The 26142-nt window shown below is 35.8% G+C and overlaps 1 long non-coding RNA gene across 2 annotated transcripts; it reads left to right on the forward strand.

Annotated features, from left to right (window-relative positions):
* The first annotated feature begins 1958 nt into the window (after positions 1 to 1958).
* LOC119072815 lies at positions 1959 to 24679 on the forward strand. 2 transcript variants are annotated; one of them, XR_005086928.1, is made up of 4 exons: positions 1960 to 2090; positions 3206 to 3211; positions 12804 to 12808; positions 17519 to 17530. It is a non-coding gene; the product is annotated as an uncharacterized LOC119072815 (long non-coding RNA). The 2 variants fall into 2 exon arrangements; XR_005086929.1 differs by lacking the exons at positions 3206 to 3211; positions 12804 to 12808; positions 17519 to 17530 and adding exons at positions 23968 to 23973; positions 24669 to 24679 and having other exon boundaries at positions 1959 to 2090.
* Positions 24680 to 26142: the final 1463 nt, after the last annotated feature.

The raw sequence follows: 26142 nt of genomic DNA on the forward strand, positions 1-26142 counted from the left end.
TAACTATTTTGTGATTCTTAATCACGGAGCCTTCTACTAATATCAATAGAAAAACTTCATGTGCACGACATATCGGTTATGGACATTTTCAAGCTCACCGTGTGCATATCTGTCACGTAAATATGTTAATTGAGATAATGAAAAATGTTTTATTTGAAAGCCTTATCACAAATTCGAAAGTAGGTTTTTGTGCCCATATCATTAAACTTTTACTAAATTATACTACAATGTATGCTTTTAGATTGGTAAGTATTGTTCAGCTCGTTTCGTCAATCGATGAGGTAAACGGGAACGAACTACAGTATTTTATTCTTCCTAAAGTCCATAAATGACGTCTGTAAACAATTCTAAATTTGTGATCACCTTCCTTTCTGTCCTTTATAGTTCATTCAGATATCCTCGACTTAATTACAGTGTCTGCGATGCAATTTTTTACTAGGTCAGTTGAAATGTGTGCCGCTGTGTTTGGAATATGGTAGATGCTATTTGCACCCAGGTGCAAGTATATTATATAAAGACTATTAGCTTAGCACTCAACTTTAAAAAAATCCATGGAAATTACGTTTTTTATGGAAATTATTAGAAAAGAGTTACCGTTTGACTTCAGAAACGTGAAACGTGAAACGGTAAAAACGAATTTTGACAGGCCGAAAAGCAAACATAACCACAACTTAAACAAATTTGTTCATTAAAACTTCAAAGTGAGGTTGTGTCGGCTTCTCTGTGGATGACGATTGACATTTTGAATGGCCTTGGCCGAAACCTAGAGACCGATCACCAGAAACTTTTTTTTGTCTGTGTGGGTGAAATTTTTTCCGGTCTGAACCACAGATAGGTGATCTAGACCAATGGAGCTGTTAGTTGAGCTCAGGAGGTCCGAATACCTTACCACACCAATCGGTGCACTTTCATTGTCATATATTGGAGTGGATTACATCTCCACACAGACGTCAATGGGGACGAACAGAGGTATGTTCCATATTCAGGGCACAAAGACCTATCCAACGCACTATGTCACCATCCGTGTGCATGACCTCTGTTGCCTAGTGTAATGAAAAATTCTAGAAGCTATATCTCGGGCTAGGAGGCTTGGACTCATATAATTTTTTGTCAGTGTTTACCTAGCACTAGTAGCAATCGATTGAGTATAGTGAGACATAAGTCCAAGGCTGACATCTGGTAGCTCTGGAACAAAGTCCTTTGTATGGGATGAAAAATTCTAGAAGCTATATATCGGGCCAGGAGGCTTGGACTCATATAATTTTTTGTCAGTGTTTACCTAGCACTAGCAGCTATCGATTGAGTATAGTGAGACATGGGTCCAAGGCTGACTTCTGGTAGCTCTGGACCTAAGTCCTTTGTATGGGATGAAAATTCTAGAAGCTATATCTCGGGCCAGGAGTCTTGGACTCATAATTTTTTGTCAGCATTTACCTAGTACTAGTAGCTATCGATTGAGCATAGTGAGACATGGGTCCAAGGCTGACTTCTGGTATTTCTGGAACAAAGTCCTTTGTATGGAATGAAAAATTCTAGAAGCTATATCTCGGGCCAGGAGTCTTGGACCCATGAGGTATTTTGGATTTTGAAGTCTTAATTTACAAGCTTTCAAAATATTATAAGAAGACGTCGATCCGAGGCTTCCTTCTCATCCAAAACCAATAAAAGTAATTGGTACAATCAATGAGCCCAGATAAATACTATTCGACAATTACCGTACTTGATGTAAGAACGATTTAGCTCACATGAATTGTCATGAGCTGATGTGTGAGAGGGCCCGTGTTCGATCCCTGAGATGTGCGGTTTTTTATTTCAGAAATTCAACTCTCTCTCAAGAGAGAGCTTAGGATGCGTTCACTTTTCATGTGCTGGTTTCTCTCATGTGCTGGCGTACCAGTAATGAAATTTTGATTGTTTCTTGTATGGCGTAAGTGTTTAAGCTCATTATTTTACAAGAAAACCATTAAAACATTTGTTTCTATTTTCAAACATGAGCAAAGTGCCTGCTCATTTTCACTGCACATACTTTGAGGTTAGGGTTCTCTGTGGATGATTTTTGACATTTCGAATAACCTTGGACTTGATCTATAGTTGAAAAAGTACGAAAACTGACGGATATACACCGTGTGATATATTGGTACATGAAATTTGTTAAATTTTCAATCATTTTGTGTAAATTTGGTATTTGTCTAATCAATTAGTCGGTGACTGGAAATTAAAAATTTTCTCGCTTGTTCAAAAAACGTTGCAAATAACTATTCTCCTGTGAATGGAATGTATCTAATCACAGTGTGAAGACCTACAATTTAATTTGCTATACATACCTGCCACATTGAGTTATAGGTTTCTTCCAAGGCCGTTCAAAATATCAATTGTCATCCACAGAGAAGCCAACACAACCTCACTTTGAAGTTTTAACGAACAAATCTGTTTAAGTTGCTTCTGTGGATGACGGTCTATTGTTTTCGGCCTGTCAAAGCTCGTTTTTACCGTATGATGGAAGAAACCTATAACTGCTGCTCTAGCTCTTGAACTTGAGTCACAGGCAAAGTATGAATACTATCACATTTTCAAGTTTAAAAAAAAATTCAGTAAACGGTGGGCGAAGGGTTGTGAGCCACATCTCTGGATTTTTGTTTCATATTGTTCTTGGCATAAATCGGTCTAACGAAACAAAAGAAACGAAATTGTTCAAAAAAAAACTTTTTCGTAAAAGAAACGAAAATGTAATTGTAAACACAAAAAAGAATAAATATTTTTCCATAAGCAAATAAGAATATGAAAGTTTTGTTATAATTTTGGTTTTAGACGAAAATAAACATTACAAAACATACGGCGGAGCCAATTTCCTCAAATTTTGCATGTTTCGAGGAAATATTTTCCGTTGACAGAAACAACAGTTATATACGACAAGTATAGTATAAATAATACACCAAAAATATTGAGTCAAGCTATGAGTAGGAAGAAGAATATTCCAACAAATTAATCTTTGTATGGCAACCATGAAGTTAGCTTTTTACCTGGTACACAACCTACACACACATCATGCCAGCTTCTAGCGGTATATTAAAATTCCGGCAAACAGTGAAAAGTTGGAATTGCACCAACACAACAGCCGCTGGCAAAAATATTTTCCGTCATTTTAGGTTCTTCTCTTAGGTATAATAGATCGGGAACCCACGCACTTGTCAGTCCCACATGAAAGGTCAACGTCAAGTAATCCAATAATAATCAATGGGTACCAAGATAAGTTTCTAATTTTTAATTCGTTTTGTTTGTTCCGATCGTTTTGTTCGCTCCATTTGTTTTGTTCTTGTTCGTTCTATTCGTCTTGTTCGTTCCATGGTTCCATTCGTTTTGTTTGTTCCATTCGTTTTGTTCGTTCGATTCGTTTTGTTCGTTCCATTTGTATTGTTCGTTCCAATCGTTTTGTTCGTTCCATTCGTTTTGTTCGTTCCAATCGTTTTGTACGTTTCATTCGTTTTGTTCGTTCCTTTCGTTTTGTCCGTTCGATTCGTTTTGTTCGTTCCAATCGTTTTGTTCGTTTCCTTCGTTTTGTTCGTTCCATTCGTTTTGTTCGTTTCATTCGTATTGTTCGTTTCATTCGTTTTGTTCGTTCCATTTGTATTGTTCGTTCCAATCGTTTTGTTCGTTCCATTCGTTTTGTTCGTTCCATTCTTTTTGTTCGTTCCATTCGTTTTGTTCGTTCGATTCGTTTTGTTCGTTTCATTCGTATTGTTCGTTTCATTCGTTTTGTTCGTTCCATTTGTATTGTTCGTTCCAATCGTTTTGTTCGTTCCAATCGTTTTGTTCGTTCCAATCGTTTTGTACGTTTCATTCGTTTTGTTCGTTCCAATCGTTTTGTTCGTTCCAATCGTTTTGTTCGTTCCAATCGTTTTGTACGTTTCATTCGTTTTGTTCGTTCCTTTCGTTTTGTTCGTTCGATTCGTTTTGTTCGTTCCAATCGTTTTGTTCGTGTCCTTCGTTTTGTTCGTTCCATTCGTATTGTTCGTTCCATTCGTTTTGTTCGTTCCATTCTTTTTGTTCGTTCCATTCGTTTTGTTCGTTCCATTCGTTTTGTTCGTTCCAATCGTTTTTGTTCGTTCCATTCGTTTTTGTTCGTTTCCTTCGTTTTGTTCGTTCCATTCGTATTGTTCGTTCCATTCGTTTTGTTCGTTCCATTCTTTTTGTTCGTTCCATTCGTTTTGTTCGTTCCATTCGTTTTGTTCGTTCCAATCGTTTTGTTCGTTCCATTCGTTTTGTTCGTTTCCTTCGTTTTGTTCGTTCCATTCGTTTTGTTCGTTCCATTCTTTTTGTTCGTTCCATTCGTTTTGTTCGTTCCATTCGTTTTGTTCGTTCCAATCGTTTTGTTCGTTCCATTCGTTTTGTTCGTTTCCTTCGTTTTGTTCGTTCCATTCGTATTGTTCGTTCCATTCGTTTTGTTCGTTCCATTCTTTTTGTTCGTTCCATTCGTTTTGTTCGTTCCATTCGTTTTGTTCGTTCCATTCGTATTGTTCGTTCCATTCGTATTGTTCGTTCCATTCGTATTGTTCGTTCCATTCGTTTTGTTCGTTCCAATCGTTTTGTTCGTTCCATTCGTTTTGTTCGTTCCATTCGTATTGTTCGTTCCATTCGTATTGTTCGTTCCATTCGTATTGTTCGTTATTTTTGTTCGTTCCATTCGTTTTGTTCGTTCCATTCTTTTTGTTCGTTCCATTCGTTTTGTTCGTTCCATTCGTTTTGTTCGTTCCAATCGTTTTGTTCGTTCCATTCGTTTTGTTCGTTTCCTTCGTTTTGTTCGTTCCATTCGTATTGTTCGTTCCATTCGTTTTGTTCGTTCCATTCTTTTTGTTCGTTCCATTCGTTTTGTTCGTTCCATTCGTTTTGTTCGTTCCATTCGTATTGTTCGTTCCATTCGTATTGTTCGTTCCATTCGTATTGTTCGTTCCATTCGTTTTGTTCGTTCCAATCGTTTTGTTCGTTCCATTCGTTTTGTTCGTTCCATTCGTATTGTTCGTTCCATTCGTATTGTTCGTTCCATTCGTATTGTTCGTTCCAATCGTTTTGTTCGTTCCATTCGTTTTGTTCGTTTCCTTCGTTTTGTTCGTTCCATTCGTATTGTTCGTTCCATTCGTTTTGTTCGTTCCATTCTTTTTGTTCGTTCCATTCGTTTTGTTCGTTCCATTCGTTTTGTTCGTTCCAATCGTTTTGTTTGTTCCATTCGTTTTGTTCGTTCCATTCGTATTGTTCGTTCCATTCGTATTGTTCGTTCCATTCGTATTGTTCGTTCCATTCTTTTTGTTCGTTCCATTCGTTTTGTTCGTTCCATTCGTTTTGTTCGTTCCAATCGTTTTGTTTGTTCCATTCGTTTTGTTCGTTCCATTCGTATTGTTCGTTCCATTCGTATTGTTCGTTCCATTCGTATTGTTCGTTCCATTCGTTTTGTTCGTTCCAATCGTTTTGTTTGTTCCATTCGTTTTGTTCGTTCCATTCGTATTGTTCGTTCCATTCGTATTGTTCGTTCCATTCGTATTGTTCGTTCCAATCGTTTTGTTCGTGTCCTTCGTTTTGTTCGTTCCATTCGTATTGTTCGTTCCATTCGTTTTGTTCGTTCCATTCTTTTTGTTCGTTCCATTCGTTTTGTTCGTTCCATTCGTTTTGTTCGTTCCAATCGTTTTGTTCGTTCCATTCGTTTTGTTCGTTTCCTTCGTTTTGTTCGTTCCATTCGTATTGTTCGTTCCATTCGTTTTGTTCGTTCCATTCTTTTTGTTCGTTCCATTCGTTTTGTTCGTTCCATTCGTTTTGTTCGTTCCAATCGTTTTGTTTGTTCCATTCGTTTTGTTCGTTCCATTCGTATTGTTCGTTCCATTCGTTTTGTTCGTTCCAATCGTTTTGTTTGTTCCATTCGTTTTGTTCGTTCCATTCGTATTGTTCGTTCCAATCGTTTTGTTCGTTCCATTCGTATTGTTCGTTCCATTCGTATTGTTCGTTCCATTCGTTTTGTTCGTTCCAATCGTTTTGTACGTTTCATTCGTTTTGTTAGTTCCTTTCGTTTTGTTCGTTCCAATCGTTTTGTTCGTTCCATTCGTTTTGTTCGTTCCTTTCGTTTTGTTCGTTCGATTCCTTTTGTTCGTTTCCTTCGTTTTGTTCGTTTCCTTCGTTTTGTTCGTTCCATTCGTATTGTTCGTTCCAATCGTTTTGTTCGTTTCATTGGTTTTGTTCGTTTCCTTCGTTTTGTTCGTTCCATTCGTATTGTTCGTTCCATTCGTTTTGTTCGTTCCTTTCGTTTTGTTCGTTCGATTCGGTTTGTTCGTTCCTATCGTTTTGTTTGTTCCATTCATTTTTTCGTTCCATTACTTTTCTCGTTTCATTCCTTTTTTCGTTTCATCCCTTTTGTTCGTTATATTCGTTTTATTTGTCCCGATCGTTTTGTTCGCTCCATGGTTCCATTCGTTTTGTTCGTTCATTTCGGTTTGGTCGTTCCATTCCTTTTTTTGGTTCCTTTCCTTTTTTTCGTTCCATTCCTTTTGTTCGTTCCTTTCGTTTTGTTCGTTCGATTCGGTTTGTTCGTTCCAATCGTTTTGTTCGTTCCAATCGTTTTGTTCGTTCCATTCGTTTTGTTCGTTCCTTTCGTTTTGTTCGTTCGATTCGGTTTGTTCGTTCCAATCGTTTTGTTCGTTCCAATCGTTTTGTTCGTTCCATTCGTTTTGTTCGTTCCTTTCGTTTTGTTCGTTCGATTCCTTTTGTTCGTTTCCTTCGTTTTGTTCGTTTCCTTCGTTTTGTTCGTTCCATTCGTATTGTTCGTTCCATTCGAATTGTTCGTTCCAATCGTTTTGTTCGTTTCATTGGTTTTGTTCGTTTCCTTCGTTTTGTTCGTTCCAATCGTTTTGTTCGTTCCATTCGTTTTGTTCGTTCCTTTCGTTTTGTTCGTTCGATTCGGTTTGTTCGTTCCTATCGTTTTGTTTGTTCCATTCATTTTTTCGTTCCATTACTTTTCTCGTTTCATTCCTTTTTTCGTTTCATCCCTTTTGTTCGTTATATTCGTTTTATTTGTCCCGATCGTTTTGTTCGCTCCATGGTTCCATTCGTTTTGTTCGTTCCATTCGGTTTGGTCGTTCCATTCCTTTTTTTGGTTCCATTCCTTTTTTTCGTTCCATTCCTTTTGTTCGTTCTATTCGTTTTGTTTGTCCCGATCATTTTGTTCATTTCATTCGTTTTGTTCGTTCCATTCGTTTTGTTCGTTCCATTCGTTTTATTCGTTCCATTCCTCTTGTTTGTTCTTATTTGACGAATTAAATTTCTAAAAATAGGCCCTGGTACTCAGACAAGGCCTTACTACATGCAAACCATCCTAGCGCTGAAAAATTTTAGGACCAAGAAAAAAAATCATCGTAGACGTAGGCAGTATAATAATGTGATGTGGCATAGGATTCGAACGATGGACCGATATGCACACGAGCTCTAGGCCTATGTAATAAAATACTAAAATTCGGTTCGGGTATTCGAAAATGCATTTTCAAATTTAAATTTACTTTGTGGCAAACATTTCGTCTTCAAAGTATTAGATATATTTTAGCAGAAAATACATTTTGAATGCATGGTAAATGAAATGATCAAATAATATGGATGCCACAAGATAACATCTGAGCTTGAGAGCTCTGGTTTATTTCATTACTTCCTCTGATGAGAAATTAATTAACACACAACAAAACGAGAACATTCTGACCTTTTAAAATGGTATCCCATCCACTCGATAAAATAAATAAGAGATTCGCTTTTAGACGGTATCGTATACAATAATGTACTGGCACATGCCACCCCACCAACAATTTAAAGTTATTTTAAACTTTCACTTTGTGTACTAGCCCATTAACATAAATATTAAATTAAATATTTCATTTTGAATTTGATATTCCGAAAAGCTTGGTACGAACTACGTACCAACATTGCAGTTTTGTGTGGCTGGTTTTCGGTCTTCTCGATTTTTTTTGTTGTTTCTTTGGTTCGCTGTACTATATTTTCAATGTACAACTTCGTTTGAGACTTGGCTGTGAGTGTGTATCCACAATGGCAACAGGACCATTGGGAGCGATTGCAACAGAGCAAACATAGATATGCTGGAAATATGAAGTGAAAACTTTGCGCAATTAATATCTAACATGGGACTAATAAAACATTTACGAAATTATATTCAATTTATGCTCGAACTGTAGATTGTATGCACGAAAAAATAAATAAAACGAAATGCAAAATGAAATACGTTGAACTGAATTCAGATCAGATATATAAACATAACTGAAAATAATAGTTCCATTTAAATCAATATCGACCAGCCAAAGTTTTAATTGGCGTAAATTGATTCATATTCAATTTCAACTATCTTGCATCTCTTGAGATTTCGTCTCTGTTCATACATTATACAATCGTTTATCTCGCGTTAATTAATTTTCGAGAATATTATAAATCGGAGATGTAGTTACCGTATCAATGGATGAAGTTACAAGTAACTATGCGAGTAAACAATTAAATTTACCGTCGCTCGAACAGAATATTATACGACGGTGCTCACTTACACCAACGATGTTTTGTAAATCAACACACAATTGTTGTGTAGATTGTGATATATAGTTCTCAGAGCTTTGGGTTTGGTGTTTTACATGTAACAGTAAGTCAAGGAAAAACTTATCTTTCGATAGAATCTTGTGCGGATATGATTACGGCTGAATTCATGTCTATAGCTTGCTTAAGCGATGTACATAATAGCAATTAATTCCTCTTCGTGAATTAATTGTGAAACTATTCGATCCGTTCGCTAGAGTATTCAAACTTTGATTCATAATCTAGAGCAACAGAGTTGGAGCTAGATTCTAGGCGATTGTATTTTACACTGTAAATGAACTCCACGCCGTAAGTGTGCCTAAAATTTGAATTTCAACGAGTCGATGAAAACGTGAACCGAAAAATACATTTCAGCGCTCCCTTGTATGAAAATGACGCTGCGTTAGAAAGACGTTTGTGAGAAAGATTTTGAATTTCGACCGCACTTTTACGGCGTGAATTGTGGCTCAGACGGAAAATTCTTTGATTTAATTTATTGTGGACACACATGTTCCATTTGTTGACAGTATTTTGGTTTCAATAATTAACCTGTCACAGACGGCAATCATATTGACAGTTTTTTTATCTGATCTAGTACTTCATTTGATCGAAGACTTTCATAGATTGATTTCAGAAATCTTTTACTTCATTTGTTTTGAACATTCTTTTTGCTATACGAGAATGATGTTTAGAAACTAAGAAGAAATGTAATAGAGTTTTCCCATATTCTAGTACATTCTGTCATAAAATTACTGCTGTCACTGCGCTTATTTTCATGTGAACCAACTTCATATGGTGACATTTGTTCTGTAATGACAAATGTGAAGTTGGTTCACATGAAAATAAGCCGCAGAGAATGAAGTACTATGATAGAAATGTGACGCCTCTACAGGCCAACCCACTTGTCCCATATAAGACCTCATTAGTGAGAGCTTGTCGCTTATTATTGCTGTTGTTGCCGATAACAGATGACAGCCGTATGTAACAGGTTAAAGGTAATTGTACTTTCTTTCGGGGCAAATAGTCGACCATGGAGGTAGAATAACCCCTGACGAATTACTTGTAAAATAAATTATACCGGACGCGGTGCATCTCTTTCCCTGTGGGCAAAAAGTGCAATTCCACTCGGCTTTTTTCGCCCAAGTCTACAAAAAGCTGAAGGCTGGACTGCAATGCGCTATTCAGTTTGTTCCAGGAAAATGTATTACAAAAACCTTTTTCTGGCTTTGAATGCCGGTATCAAGTCAAGAATGGAAAATATCAATCTCTGCTTCTGGTTTTCTAATGTTTGTCAGTCTAATTTGGCATATATGGCTTCGAAGCTATAACATCGCTCATACTCAGCGGTATGTCGTCTTCTTTTTGATGTGTAGATTTTTCATGTATATGCCAAAAGAAAAGCTCAAAATAAATTGTGAAAAAAATTGTGCCTCGTTCTATATGTAGGTATAGTGTAGGTATAGACTTATTCGACGATACGTTTTAATATTGAATTAAAATTCTGTACAACGCGTATCGTTTACGTTGATGGCGCTAAACACATAATATTTCACATAAATTTTCAAAAGGATCGTCACATCAAAAGTCTAAATTTCAAGAACGGAGCTTTAAAATCCTCTTTCTTCCAATTTTTAATAGAAAGTATCATTTATGTTCCTTTTTTTTGGTGAGTGTGTGCAACTTTTATTCCAAGTAATCTATCACAGCCCTTTCCACCACCACCGGTACAATCTATATACACTACACACTGTTAACGGAGAGGAGAGAATCTTTATCCAATTATTCATGTTTTATGGGAAATTCAAAAGTTATTATTATGTATATGACAGTAATTTTTTCAACAATCTGGTGGATATGACACAGAGGATATTTGATACGCGGTTATGAAATATAAATTTGAAAAGAAAATTGAAAAATCTCTCGCTTGTTACAAGAAAATCAATTAATTTTGTCGACAAGCATATCAAATAAAATTACGCGAAGATTTTTCTTTTCTCGTTTCTCCTTCTTCGCTTCGATGTATATTTTTCATGCTGAATGACACAATTATTCCTTCCGGATTATTTTATTATTTTAACAATTTCATGCTGTATGTACCTCTACCGTTCAACATTCTTTGTGTGTTCACGATAGGGCCGAAAAGCTTAAGACGAACTTTAAATTGTTTCGAAAAGTTTGCAAAATACTTTCAGTTTGTCAATTATTTGCTTGTTATTCTTATTAGAAAAGTTGAAAGTTTATTTTATTCAAATTAAGAATTTCCATTTTCGAAATCGGAAGTAGAAATGAATGAGTTATTGGACGAATTGAAACGACAGCTTTGTATCGCAAGAGAAAAAAATCCCAACAAGTATTCGACATTTCAATAACTGACGCTATTAGACTTAAGAGCAATGGACCCTTTTCAAATGTGTAGTCTACATTTAGGCGGAAAAATATTCGTTTCTTGATGATTTCTCAGAATCAATTTTTTTTTATTGCAGTCTTTGACATTTGAAATGTCTCACTGTCAAATTTTTCTGAGAATTTCATTGTGTCATTGCGAATTCAAGATGACATTCTTTGAAAAAAATGACAGTGAGACATTTGAAATGTTAAAGCCTGTAAGTAAAACCATTAAAGTACGCTAAAATGTGTTACTTTAAGGCCCGTCATAGGGAAATGACAGGACATTTTCCCGAAAATGTATGGAAAATTTTATAAGAAAAATTCACCGAAAAAATTCAAAGAAACTCACTCAGTCTCTCTAGGTCGCCAAGGCATATTTGAACACTATACACTTGTTTGAATGAAGATAATTCACCGCCGAAGTGAACACAGCAAACATTCATTCTAGTACTTATACTAGCGGAGTGTCACAGTTGTGTCGAAATATTTTCTGTGTTTTTGTCGCGACAAAACAAAAAACTCTTTGTTTTTGCATCGACTAAAAAGTGTTTAGTGTTCAAATGACCTAAAGTGACCTAAAGAGACTATGGCCGAATACAATGAAAAGCCTAAGAGGTGAGTTTCTTTTAAAAAAATTTGGTGAATTTTTGTGATAAAATCTTCCATACATTTTCGGGAAACTGTCCTCTAATTTCCCTATGACGAGCCCTTAAAAGAAAAATTGGTGTGTGCAGAATGTGTAAATTTATGTAATTGCACAGGTTCAGTTTCAGTGAAATCATGACAAAATGAATATTTTTCCGACTAAATGTAGGCTTCAAATTTACAAAAGGTCCATTGCTCTTAATACCTGTTTGAAATTATCGATGGTGAGTTGCTACGTGGACCATACGAATGTTTATTAATTGCACGGACAACAATATTAAGATTTGCTCCTTACCTTTGAATTGTTGCCAATCTACAACGTTCGAGAATTTAGATTCACTGGAAGAAGGTATCAGCGAAAATATATTACGAAACGCCCAAATGTAGGCTCTAATTTCAGCTAAATATCAATGCCGTTAAATAGGGCGACTAATCATTTGTAATATTTGAAAGTACCGTTATCTCTGGTAAATCAGATTGAATTTTAATTTAACTACAGTTAAAGTCAACAAGATTTTTATCTAAGTCAGCTTCACCTCTTCTACCATCTGGTCCACTCACACAATCAAACTGCTTATGAGTGCTTGTTGCAGAGTGGCAAAACAGCTGAAGCAAACTTGACACAAATTGGGTTGACATTGATATTTTCTAATTTCGATGCCAAACACTATTCTAAGCAAAAAGTTGTGCTACGGCCTCTGAAACTTTGGGTCTGAAAAGTTTTACTTACTTCGCTAAAAGGAGAGAGGAAGAGCGGGCTAAAAGTAGATTTCAACATACCTATGTACATAACTCTCAACATAACCCTACAAACCTCGAGTTGGAAACATTTGTCCATTATTCAATCAACTTATTAACTTTTTTTTAATCATTTTTTGATTCGAAATCCCATTTAAATTATAAATTTCCACATTTTTTCATTACAAAGAAAATATTTACACTCGGCTATGTAGCTCTTTAAGCAATCATGCTTTATGTTAAGACGATATGGCGAACCCTTTTCCCATAAAAATTGCATTTCTTTCCCTTTTTTTTTGTTCGACAACATTAATTAAAGCTTAAGGATATTATAAGCCGACTCAGTGAACAAAAGATCTGATTGAAAACGATTTTTTTTATTATTTTTATAATAATGAGTTTATTATGAGAGAATAATTATGTTTCACAGAAAGATTTGGTATTAACATAGCAATGAACAAGCCTTTTCTTGTCTTTTTTAATTTCCTACTTTGGAGGATTAAAATTTATTTTTAATAAAAAAGAATCGAACAATCACCGGGGTATTATGAGAATTTTATGCTACTGAAATTCAATAGATCATATGAATTGAAGTAGTAAATGAAAAATCAACAGAAATATAATTCGATGAGTTCGGATTTCGTCAAAATAACATGAATTAATAAACAATTAATTTCGGAAATGGTATTTATTTATGGCAATATTAATAACCTTGAGAACGAGTTGAAAAGCTCGTGTGGATTCAAACAATATTATAGTTAGATTATTCACCTCTGCCCACATGTTTATTTAGACACTTGATGGGGAGTTATTGCATGAGCCGAAGGCGAATGTTATAACCCCAAGTATCTAAATAAACATTTGGACAGAGGTGAATACGCTATTTTATCTACCAATGGCGAAATAATGGCACTTTTTCACTGCTATTATTTCACCTAGGTAGATAAAAATTATTACGTATGTAGCACCTCGCGAGCTGTCAACTTGTGGAGCGCTTGATATTTTTATAAGTAAAATCAATATTGACAAAAATACACAATTCACGCCATAAGTGCGGTCGAAATTCAAAATGTTTCTAACGCAGGAACTCGTTCAGAAACTAAAAATTCGTTACCCAAAGTGAAGATTTTGACATATTTTATATGAAAGAAGTGTCAAAAGTGAAACTTAACGAAGAGTTTCTGAACGAGCTCCAGTGTCATTTTCATACCGCAGGAAATGTATTTGTCGGTTCACTTTTTCATCGACTCGTTCACGAGCTCGTTCACTTGAAATTCACATTACACTTACGGCGTGAATTTTCGTCAAGTTCAACGCATTTCGAGCATAATGTGTTTGTTCGGAAATCCACGAGTGGTTTCACCGGTCAAAAATAGAAACCTAGCGCATTTTCTTTTTAAATTATATCAGAATGTAGTATGCTAGAGATGTGGGATCTCTGAATAATCCCATTTCAATTTAATGTAATTGACATAATACAACAATTTCAAATGACACCACACTAACTATAAAATATCTTGCTTGTTGTGTGCTTAAAAGTTTGAATATTATTTTCAATTCAAATGTAGAAACTTTTCTGCATATCGCATTGAGTGTGCGAGAAAGTAATCTTTGAATTTTTCCTCAATTTTACCTACTTTACAAAAACTTCGTGCTTTTAATGGTTAAATAAAAACTTTTTCGCTTTTATAATGGCACTCTGAATGCCAATGGATTGCAATTGAAAGTTTTGCATTTTGATTAGTTTAAATAAATCGAGAAAAAAAAACGAAACATTTCCATACAGAAATAAGATGGGTTTCCGCAGGTGCATCCGAATAGAATGGAACAATGAATCGATTTATTTACGCTCACTTTGGATGTTAAAGAAGAAGGTTCTGGTTTTTACATCTTCTTTGCAAGTTCTATGGACATGACTTAGTGAGATTTTGTTTATTTGTAACTTCTAAACCACGCCTCGAAGCATCCACATCCGATCCATATAGTATCTCGGAAGAAATTCAGGTGATTAACTGATTTCTCGCCTAAATGAAGGTTAGATATATGCACAATAATTCCAAAGTATATAAATGCTGAAGGTAATGCAAACACTCAACTGATGAAAGGAATCACAGATTTCGACTTTGAGGTGAATTCATTTTTACACGCTTCATGATACGAAAACAGACGAAATCACGCGCCGAAAGTTATCGGAAACCATAGTTTTTTAGTTCTCTATGAGCAGACCTTGTTAACAGGTCTAGGGATATAGATGATGTTTTACTCGCATGCGACCTGTTTTGAATTGATGTATACGAAGGCGGAGCTAACTCTCTCACTTTCTTTTGCTCTTTTTGTTTTTTCTGTTTTTCGTATCATAGAGCGTATAAAATAGTGTTCATCATATGGAGAGAACACACTCAATACTTATGCAAAATAATTCTCTCGGCATACGAATTCACACTGTAATTTCGTGGTTTCTCTCCTTATGTTGTAACTCCCATTGTGTCGATCATAGAATGCGTTTCTATGAGATCAAATCGACGTAGCTTTGGTAAAAAAGTCAGAATAAATATGACAGCGAAACGGGCCAGACGCCCAAAATAAGTGTATCTTCTCAACCGTAAACCCCAAAGGCCACAAAGTAAAAGCTAGCAGGTAGCTAGTGGTGTTGAAGATTCAACACCTTACGATGAAAATAACTATTGTAATGTTGCCATCATCACATTTTCTTGCGGCCAATGTTGTTGCGCCTGCTAAGTTTGTATATTGAAGGTTCTGCATGAAGCTTTGGGGAGGTCACTTAGATCGCGATTTTATTAGATACGCGGGAACACACAACTTCTGAATATTTTACATATAAAAAAGTCACCACATCGTCACGGCCAATTTAAATATAGTGAGGAGGTAATGCCATATATAACCGAATCAGATGTGCGGTGGCACGAAAGTTCGATACAAACGCCATCTCATCCCTTCGTTGAAAGCAAAAAATGGAATAGAAAGTCGGGCCATCTGTTGTGAGATAGCGAAAATATTTTTGTGAAATACAAGTAAATCGTAGTCAACCATTTTAAAAAAAGATGCCACTGGCATCGAACTTATGTGCTAGGCCGCGAGTCTGAATGGCATTACCTCCTCACTATATTTACCTTGGTCACGGCGACGAGAATCGTCAAAGTAGGTGAATTGATGTATGAAATCCGCCATTTTATGGACAGCTGTGGCTTTATCTGTTTCTCTAACATAACAATCCTTTGATTTTATGGTCTTTTTAGTGGTTTTTTATGTTTCAGAGCTATTACATTTTAAGGAGTTTTTGGGAATCTAATTCCCTAAAAAGGCCCTGAGGCATATGTACCCAGTACATTAATTATATAGTAATGATCGTAACTGCATCCACTAAATTCTAGATTCCACTTGTTTCACGTACAAACAATAATTATTTTTTTATAAAAAAAAAAGAAATTGGCAACCGTAGCATGGTTATACAGGCTGCAAATTTAATCGCATCATATAATTTTAAAGTTAAAGTTAAAAATGACCCGGCCAGTGTGGTAATAAATAAATAAATTTAATGTCCATTCGGTACATTTGTTCAAATGTTGTCATAAAATATTCGTATTATGAATTTATTACCGCAACCTTATATACACCAACGCATATGGTTCTTTACGATTTTGTTGGCAATTTTTTTTTTTGTTGGATTCCAGATGGCACATTTTTTATCCAAGTGAAAATTATTTTTCAATCATAACTTTTCCCAAAAATTTACGGTCGATGTTATTCTTTTTACCATACAGTACATACCTATCTGGTGTTTATGGATGAAGATATGGAATCGAATCTGTTAAAAATATCGGTACTTATCGTGTGAAGTGTTGGAAAAGTTTCTATCAACTTTTTTTGGGGGTTGAATATATTCGCTTCAACACAAGGTTGTTGCGCGACATAACAATTTAGCCCCGTACGAAGTACAAAGGGGCTTATAGGATTACGATACCGTGTAATTACGATCATTTGGACAATTGATGGAATTCGAAGAAGACGGAAGGGCAAAGTGTTTGCCTACACACAGAAAAAGAAAATTCAGACAATACTCCGGGTATGTGTAAAATTTCTCGGAGAGGGGTAATATACTTCACTGACGTATATGATAAATGGGCACTGTTTCTTATACGTGATCCACATTGAAAACGTAGTTACGTATTTCGATTGTCACATTTAAATATTCATGTGTTACGTATTGTGGTCATGTACGTGGAATGGGAATAACTTACGAGTGTGACAGAAGTTAAACGCTCATCACGTATGTCAAACGTATACAGTGGATGTTGGTCTTGAATATTGAATTGGACCCATATTTAAATTTCTTAAGGCCCGTCATTGGGAAATGACAGGACAGTTTCTGATACTTTCCATTGTATTCGGGCATAGTCTCTTTAGGTCGCCAAGGCATATTTGAACACTAAAACACTGTTTACTCGATGCAAAAACAAAAAGTTTTTTTTATGTTTTGTCGCGACAAAAACACAGAAATTATTTCGACACAACTGTGACACTCCGCTACTATGAGTACTAGAATTAATGTTTGCTGTGTTCACTTCGGCGGTAAAATATTTTCATTCAAAAAAGTGTCGGACATTTAAAAACAATCATCAAACGGTTGACAAATGGTAGCGTATACAGTTAATAATGCTCATCGACCATTTTTTAAAGCTTTACGAGAGCTCAGCGGACATTCTTTCAACGATGGGAGAGCATTTATTAAAAATTTAGCCTCTCGTAAGACTGCACTGAGCGTAAATAAATGTTCGTTTCTCTTTAGTAAGCTAAGAAGACTTCGCGAAGTCTAATTATGCCACCTCTTTGAACAAAAATATCGGATGAGGTCGGATAATTGTCCGCTGAGCTCTAATAATTCTACGCTAGGCTTCAGGAAGTGTCCGTTAGGCCTAAGGAAGTTTCAGGAAGGCTTAATGGAGCTAATCGGACACTCAGCGGAGATCTGCCAAAGCTAAGTGGAGTCTTATTAAATCATAGCAACAATTATTAGGTATCCGCTGATGCTTATTGAGTGTTCGCTTTGCTTCATTGCCTTACTACTACGTGCTAAGGTCTGACGGACTCTTACTGAAGCCTAGCGGAGAATTATTAGAGCTCATTAGAGAATTTTTAGGGCTCAGCGGAGGTTTGTTAAAGCTCAGCGGACAATTATTCGACCTCAGCCGATATTTTTATTCAAAGAGTTGGCATAATTAGACTCAGCGAAGTCTTGTTAGCTTACTAAAGAAGTGGGAGAGGTTAGAATTTTAATAAATGTCTACCATCGTTGAAGGGTCGGACACTTTTTTGAATGAAAATATTTTACCGCCGAAGTGAACACAGCAAACATTCATTCTAGTACTTATAATAGCGGAGTGTCACAATTGTGTCGAAATATTTTCTGTGTTTTTGTCGCGACAAAACAAAAAAAAAACTTTGTTTTTTCATCGAGTAAAAAGTGTTTAGTGTTTAAATATGCCTTGGCGACCTAAAGAGACCATGACCGAATACAATGGAAAGAATCATGGGTGAGTTTCTTTTAATTTTTTCGGTGAATTTTTGTGATAAAATTTTCCATACATTTTCGGGAAACTGTCCTGTCATTTCCCAATGACGGGCCTTAACACGAAGAAGATAAACTAAAAAAAAATTATTTTTGTAAATTAGAAAAATTCTCGACAAAATCCTTTCAATTTTTATGAAGTAATCATATCAGAAAGATGTTTAAGTTAAAATTATCTATATTTGTTCCAGGTCCATAACTATCCTGCCATCAAGGCGCAACTATAATTCCTCATTTTTTATGAACTTAAAATAAATTATGGTAAAAAAACGTCATATCATTGTTTAAGTGCGCTGCATTATATCGTGCTCTACGTAACTTAAACGCCACACACGTTTATGGCTTTCAAAGTACCCTTCAACAATAAGAAATGTCAACCAACACTACTGTACTGCAACATTAGAAAGATCGTTGGCTCATGATCCAGAAGTCCCCGGTTCAACTCCAGAAGAAGTCAATTTTTAATTTTAAATATTTGTTACTTCTAAAATGTATAATAAGGGAATTCACGAAGCTGAAATAAGCTGAAATAAGCAGAAATATACGCTGTATATTCCGTATATCTTGTATATCTCGTATATTTCTGTATATTTCTGTATATCTCGCTTATTTTGACAACTGTCAACAGAAAAATAATTCAATTTCAACTCGACGGATTTTGATCAAACAAACTGCCATTGCGTAGCGCGCGATCTCAGGAACCTGGAAACGTAATTAGTTTTTCAATCGGTCTAATATTTACCGAGCGATAAGACTTTGGAAAACTTTTTTTTTGATACTGATCACATCATGATTTCAAAGTCTAATCGCTCGGTAAATATTAAACCGATTGAAAAACTAATTACGTTTCCAGGTTCCTGAGATCGCGCGCTAAGCAATGGCAGTTTGTTTGAGCAAAATCCATCGAGTTGAAATTGAATTATTTTTCTGTTGACAGTTGTCAAAATAAGCGAGATATACAGAAATATACAGAAATATACGAGATATACAAGATATACGGAATATACAGCGTATATTTCTGCTTATTTCAGCTTCGTGAATTCCCTTAATAACAACTGTAAACTGTTAATATGGTGTGTATGGTGTAAATCGTAGGTGAATTCAATAAAATTTAAATCGCTGTCAAAGCGAAATACGTCTCGCACGTATTTATATTCGAGCCGGCTGCATAACTACCTTACCACACTTTTTAACAGGGGGCACGAATGATATACGCATAGCACGTAGGAAATTTCGCTCAGTGTATGTTCATAGACGACGAATCTGCAATAAAAATTCTGCCTGTCACGTCGATATCTTGAGTAAATCGTATCCGATTTAAAAAAAAAGAATCCCTAAAAGGAAGTCGAAATAGTGAAGCTAAGTTCGAAGATGGACATATTCGGGTAGGCTCTTTGTGAGCTAGGGCTGCATAACTGTTTTAAGGTCTTTTGGGGATATGTACGGCAAAATAAACGATGGAAATTTAAATGAAACGGAAAAAGATAGGTATTGTCCATACCAATCCAGGAAAGAAAAGTTTATTCAAATCGGGTCAGTGGACCGTGAGTAGTCAAAGTAGGGTGACAAGCACAGTAGGATCAAGTACGCAATAGATATACAGATTCGTACGGGGCTCAGTCGCAGCAAACGCTCCGACTGTTCTGATGGCTCGTTTACGTCTAAATTTAGGCAGACAAAGGTTTTTTTCACGGTCTATTTCGGATTGTGTCTCCGGTCGGTTTCGATAATCTTATCATCTTTTCAAAATTCATATTCATCAACCTAACATGTTTCACACCGTGTGCACGCTCCGCATCATATTTACTGTCTCCAATAAAACGTTTATATTAGAGGTAATGTCACTCTCAGAGATCCGTAAAACTTTTGCAATTATCAGCTTCTCGTTCGTAATGGCAGCGCATTTTCTTTTACCGCGGATTTCATAAACCAACAACGGAATGATCAATGGTGAAATGAATATTCATGAATATTTTACAATTGAATTAGCACAATTTTCATCCGGTTTGGTGGATTTTGCATAAAACAAAAGAAAATGAAATTTCGTTTACAAAAGGATTAAATTCTTTCACCTCTCTTTTTACCGGTTTCGCAGGGTAAAGTCACAAAGCAAGAGTAGGTTTAAAAATGCAAATGCTCATTAAGACGACACCGTTTATAGTTTCACTTTATTTTACGATTTAAAGTTGTGGTGATAAAGGTAAAAGGCAGCTAGCATGTGGTTTAATTACGAGAAATGTTCAATTATGCGATTTTCATTTCTCAGTGTACTTACAGTCGCATATACATGCAGTGATGTTTAAATGTTGAATTAAATATTCAGCTTAGGAGGAGTGTACAGGTGGCCAATTATATTATGACTACGGTTGTGGGATTCATTACTTTTAGATCCTACACACTTCCCACATTCAATTGAACCAACGAATTCAATTTCAATTTTGATTTTGTCGATTGGCACCATTGACATACAAGTAGTTAGTTCTCATTATCTGCTTGTGGTGGCACTATATACTTCGCGTGTCCAAGCAGTTAAAGAAGTACCAGGTAGCGTTAATCAAAATTCTGAAAGGACAGTTTAGATCACATCTGACTTGATCGCAAAGGCAGTAAGCAATTTAGAAGGTTTTTTTTGTGTACTATATGTATTTTACATGCTACATGCGTCGAAAACGGTACTTTTCATGTTTCAAGCACTAGTTACGACGCCCAAAGCATGTAAAATCCATTACATACCTCGGGAAAAAAGATGAAAAGTCTCGTTTTCGTGTGTTTATTGACCTCGGCTGCGCCTCGGATCAACAAAATTCACACGAAAATTCTACATTTTATCTATATATCCCAAGTCATGTAAAATACTAATGCTTTTCTGATCTTTCAAGCGTGAGAAGGAAATTCGTGTGAAATTGGAAAAATGTAAAACGCTAAAGAAATACATGTAGAATGAATGGAACGAATTGGATGAAGAAAACCAACATAAGCGGTAAAGACGCATGTTGATTGTTGAGTTCAAATTGGACAAAATAGCAAAATATTAATCATAAGAGATTGTGAAACAAAATGGCAATCGGCTGTACCTCTACCATTTTTGAGATCAGCCTTCTTGGTACATGACATATGCAAGATTCTTTTCATAATATTTTCATTGTTCATTTGTCAACAAACTGCAAAGTGACATTTTAGTGTATTTTTTGGCTTTTCGTGATATTGTAAAAACTTCAGGTGATTTCATTAACTTTGGGAACACGGGTTCTCCAATTGAAATGAGTGATACGTCGTTGGATTCGTGTTTCAATTCTACAGAAGACGCATCTTTAATTTTGGCGATTAATTGTGTTTATTTTCAGTGCAAGGCGTTCAAAAGTGAAGGCTTGTCGGAGGGTCCCGTTAAGCGTTTTTCGCCAATAACTCAAGAAATAATTATTGTAAATCATTGTTATGCTGTACTAATGTCGGTCATGGGAAGACGTACCGCAGGTGGAGTGTATGCACTGGTTGGTGCAAGTATATCCACAAGAACCTGCAAGTCTTGGGAAAAAAGTTAGGGGCTCTTCTGCTGGAACAGCGTCTGGAAAGGCAGTCATTTTTCGTCCACTATTCTTTTACTTTATCAATAGAAATACACTTTGATATTTCCAGCAGTAGAGCCCCTAGAAAGAAAGAAAAAATCATAAATTTTTCAGCAACTTTTTTCCCAAGACTTGCGGGTTCTTGTGGATATACTTGCACCAACCAGTGCATACACTCCACCTGCGGTACGTCTTCCCATGACCGACATTAGTACAGCATAACAATGATTTACAAAAATTATTTCTTGAGTTATTGGCGAAAAACGCTTTACGGGACCCTCCGACAAGCCTTCACTTTTGAACGCCTTGCACTGAAAATAAACACAATTAATCGCCAAAATTAAAGATGCGTCTTCTGTAGAATTGAAACACGAATCCAACGACGTATCACTCATTTCAATTGGAGAACCCGTGTTCCCAAAGTTAATGAAATCACCTGAAGTTTTTACAATATCACGAAAAGCCAAAAAATACACTAAAATGTCACTTTGCAGTTTGTTGACAAATGAACAATGAAAATATTATGAAAAGAATCTTGCATATGTCATGTACCAAGAAGGCTGATCTCAAAAATGGTAGAGGTACAGCCGATTGCCATTTTGTTTCACAATCTCTTATGATTAATATTTTGCTATTTTGTCCAATTTGAACTCAACAATCAACATGCGTCTTTACCGCTTATGTTGGTTTTCTTCATCCAATTCGTTCCATTCATTCTACATGTATTTCTTTAGCGTTTTACATTTTTCCAATTTCACACGAATTTCCTTCTCACGCTTGAAAGATCAGAAAAGCATTAGTATTTTATCTGTCTAGAACGATAATCTCGAGGGAGTTTTTGTTTATCTCGATATATCTGTTCTCGACAGATAAAATATGATATGCACCTATTGCCAGACTGTCATTTTGACGAGTAGGCATTATGGCCCACGCCTTCGGCTATGGCAATAATGTCCTACACGTCAAAATACCAATCTTGGCAACAGGTGCATAATATATATTACATGCTTTGGGCGTCGTAACTAGTGCTTGAAACATGAAAAGTACCGTTTTCGACGCATGTAGCATGTAAAATACATATAGTACACAAAAAAAACCTTCTAAATTGCTTACTGCCTTTGCGATCAACTCAGATGTGGTCTAAACTGTCCTTTCAGAATTTTCATTGACGCTACCTAGTGCTTCTTTAACTGCTTGGACACGCAATGTATGTGGTGCCACCACAAACAAACAACGAGAACTAACCACTTGTATGTCAATGGTGCCAATCGACAAAATTAAACTGAATTCGTTAGTTCAATTGAATGTGGGAAGTATGTAGGATGTAAAAGTAATGAATCCTACAATCCGATAGTCATAATATAATTGAGTAACTGTAACTTCAAGGGTAAATTTGCGAAGACTTTTGAACAATTTGAACACAAACCATCGACGATTTTCAAAATCTTTGTGCCAATTGATTTGTTGAATAATGCACTCACGTGCTGTCTAATCGTAACTGACGTGAATCGGCAATGTTTCGAGGGGTTGATTCTGATTCTTCTCATTAACCATTGATTAACGGGCGCTGATCCAGGCTCGGATCCAGGTCAAAAATGATAGGTCAGTTACAAATGGTAACAAATCAATGAAGAATAACTGAGTCCGTTGGGATCAAAAGTGGGTCTATTCCATCTGTCAAAGTGACGTTTTGAACGTCAAACATAAGAAATCTTTTAAGAAGTCAGTAATTTCGTAGACTTTTCTTAAATTGTTTTTCATTTACTGGATTTTTAAAAAAATAAAGAAGAATTAACGAAATTACCGACCGTTTTACATAGTTTCTAATGTTTGACGTTTAAAACGTCACTTTGACAGACCTACTCTTGATCCCAACGGACTCAACTATTTGTCACAGATCTTTTCTGGTGGGGACAAACTGGCAGCAAATGGCAATCGATCGTTTAGAATGGAAGACAAAAGGAGTGACCTACATCCATCAAGGAATATCAAGGTGCTGATTAAGAAGAAGATAGTTCTGTTTGCAATTTTGTTTAATCAAAGTGAGCAACCCCTTAGTTACCTCAAGAACGCTTAAAATTCAGTAAATAATTGAAAAACCAAAATGGAAGTGATTGAAATCCTCGAGCTATAGATTGTGGAGTGACAAAGAGTACTCAGGAATGATAAAATTTGGGAAACTGACCCAGGCTCATCTCTAAAATGCTACAAGGTACTAGGTCGGATTGCTCAGAGTCCATAAGGTTATTATACAAGGGAAGTAGTTTGCTGTCTCGTATCCAGATGAGTAAAATTATCCAAGGGATTCAGCCCGAGGTACTTTTACTCATCGTGATACGAGATGACAAATTATTTTTCATGTATTGGGTTTTATGAGAGCAACAAGGTAAAATACGTTGAAATCAGCGAGTTCTAAGATTTTTGATATTTAGAGTGAGATTTAAGAAAATTGTATTTTCAATAGATCATTTTCATTATACGGTACTTGTCAACGTAACCCCACTAAATGTTTCGTCCAGTAGTCCTTAACCTCAATTAATTGACGTTGACTGCGTTCAATTTACTGGTTTTTACATGAAAATCGTTCGTTCAATTCATTCGATATCTTTCAACATGTCTGACAGCTAGGATCGTGTCTGACGTTTGCAAGGACATGAAAATGATCTATATCTATGGTTTCTCCAAACAGTTTCTTTCCGGACGGGTTGACATAACAGCGCGAGTATGTAGCTTTCTAAAGCTCCCAATGTTATTAAAATATGTTTCAATTTGACCAGGGAAATTGGGGTCGAAGTTACCGGTTTTTCCAGTCTCAGAGAAAATATCGTCCATAATGTCTGCAATGAATCAGGCTTTCGAACAAAGCCTACCCGATCTAAAAATGTTACTTTTTACCGAGAAAAAATTTTGTTCCACCACTTTGACCTCTCATATCCCGTAGTTAGATTTTCGTTGACAATTGTCTGTTTCAACATTAGAACCTGAACGTAGCTAATAAATGCCTACCCGCTAATTTTCGTCAAGTTTAACTTCAACTTAAAAATTCCAAATTTCGTTGAATGATAAGACTAAGCACAAAAAGCAGCCACATATTTGGCAAAATACATCCGAGAAAATAATATCATCCCGAGAAGCTTATTTATGAGTTTTATTAGAAATTTAAGACATTTTCTGTTGAAACATATGTTGCCAGCATCCTTTTTTGTAGTGGGATACTTTCGCATTTTTATATTCGTTCCCATTGTTGTATCTAAAGTGGTTGAATAGATTTCGGTCTATACACACATTGTGTTGGGGCCATTCCCAACATCAAGGCAAATAAAATATACATGTCATGGCATAACATGTTAAACACGAGCCTGTCGTGTATTTCACTTTTCTTTTTACCATATTGTTTACAAGAAGAAGCCCTTCCGAAGAATAATTTCGTATAGTCAGAAAACAATGGAATAAAGTTCATGGTAAGACTATCACTGTTGTACATTGTATGTATAATACAATAAGAAAAATGAAATATTTTGTTAGCTTTACGACAACAATTTTGGATTGGTGTTATAGTGGAAAATTCGTTTTCTTTTTTAATCGTACTCGCGACTACTACCATATCATTCCTATGTTTATGCACCGTGCTGTGCATATCCTTTATATGTTTAAAGGAATATTTTGTCATAATTGGTAGTGACAACCAACTCACTTCTGAAACAGTAAAAATGAATTTTTATAACGTCTTTCCTTGGCAAGGAAATTCCATCTGTTACCGCAAACATTTCCAACCGAAGTTATGAGTAATAGTTAATTGTTAACCAAGAGGAAAACATAGCTAACGCCGACCCGTACGAAACACCTATTCGTATCAAAAGCCTTTACTGTGAAACTCTTCATTTCTTTTACTTCATTCTCTACTGAAAAGCTATTCGCCCTTTAAAATCACTTACATTATACACTCTTTGCCTTGTTAGCATATACAAATAAATTGCCGGAGGCAATATAGACAGCCCCGTACGAAGTCAACTTTCATAAATTCCTATTTAAACAGCTATATACCGCTATATTTACCTATATTTCACTGTAAATAAACATTTCACAGATGAATATGCTATTATATAGCTCTATATGCCTGTATATAGCTCAATATAGCTGTATATAGGTATATATAGATGTCCATATATGGAATGCCTGAAACCCCTCACACTTAACACATTATTTCCATGTTAACAGAAACTCTCTAAGCATCATTTTTTCCACTTTATATCACTTTTAATAAAATCCAATATGGCCGCCGGCAGCCATTTTGTTAGGAGACCGGAAATTTTACCGACGCTTTACATTCGTTAATACATTTCAAACAAACAAAAAATTCATGAAATTCGGTCAAAATTTACTCGAGATATTGACAAAATACTCCACGTTCACTGTACGGCCGAGTAGCCAGATAAGAGCTCACTCCAAGAGACCTAGCTCACGCTCCGGAGAACATCATTTCAAAAACTTTTTTTTTCCTGATTGGTACGGTCAATACCTATCTAATAAAGCTAAAACAGACGAAATATGTTGAAATGTGGCCGACCTACAAGCAAAAACTGCTTGCCGCCCTGTGCCTGTTTCACACCAAGGGGTCTA

Source organism: Bradysia coprophila, assembly GCF_014529535.1.
Source record: "Bradysia coprophila strain Holo2 chromosome IV unlocalized genomic scaffold, BU_Bcop_v1 contig_84, whole genome shotgun sequence".
Classification (NCBI taxonomy): Eukaryota; Metazoa; Arthropoda; class Insecta; order Diptera; family Sciaridae; genus Bradysia; species Bradysia coprophila.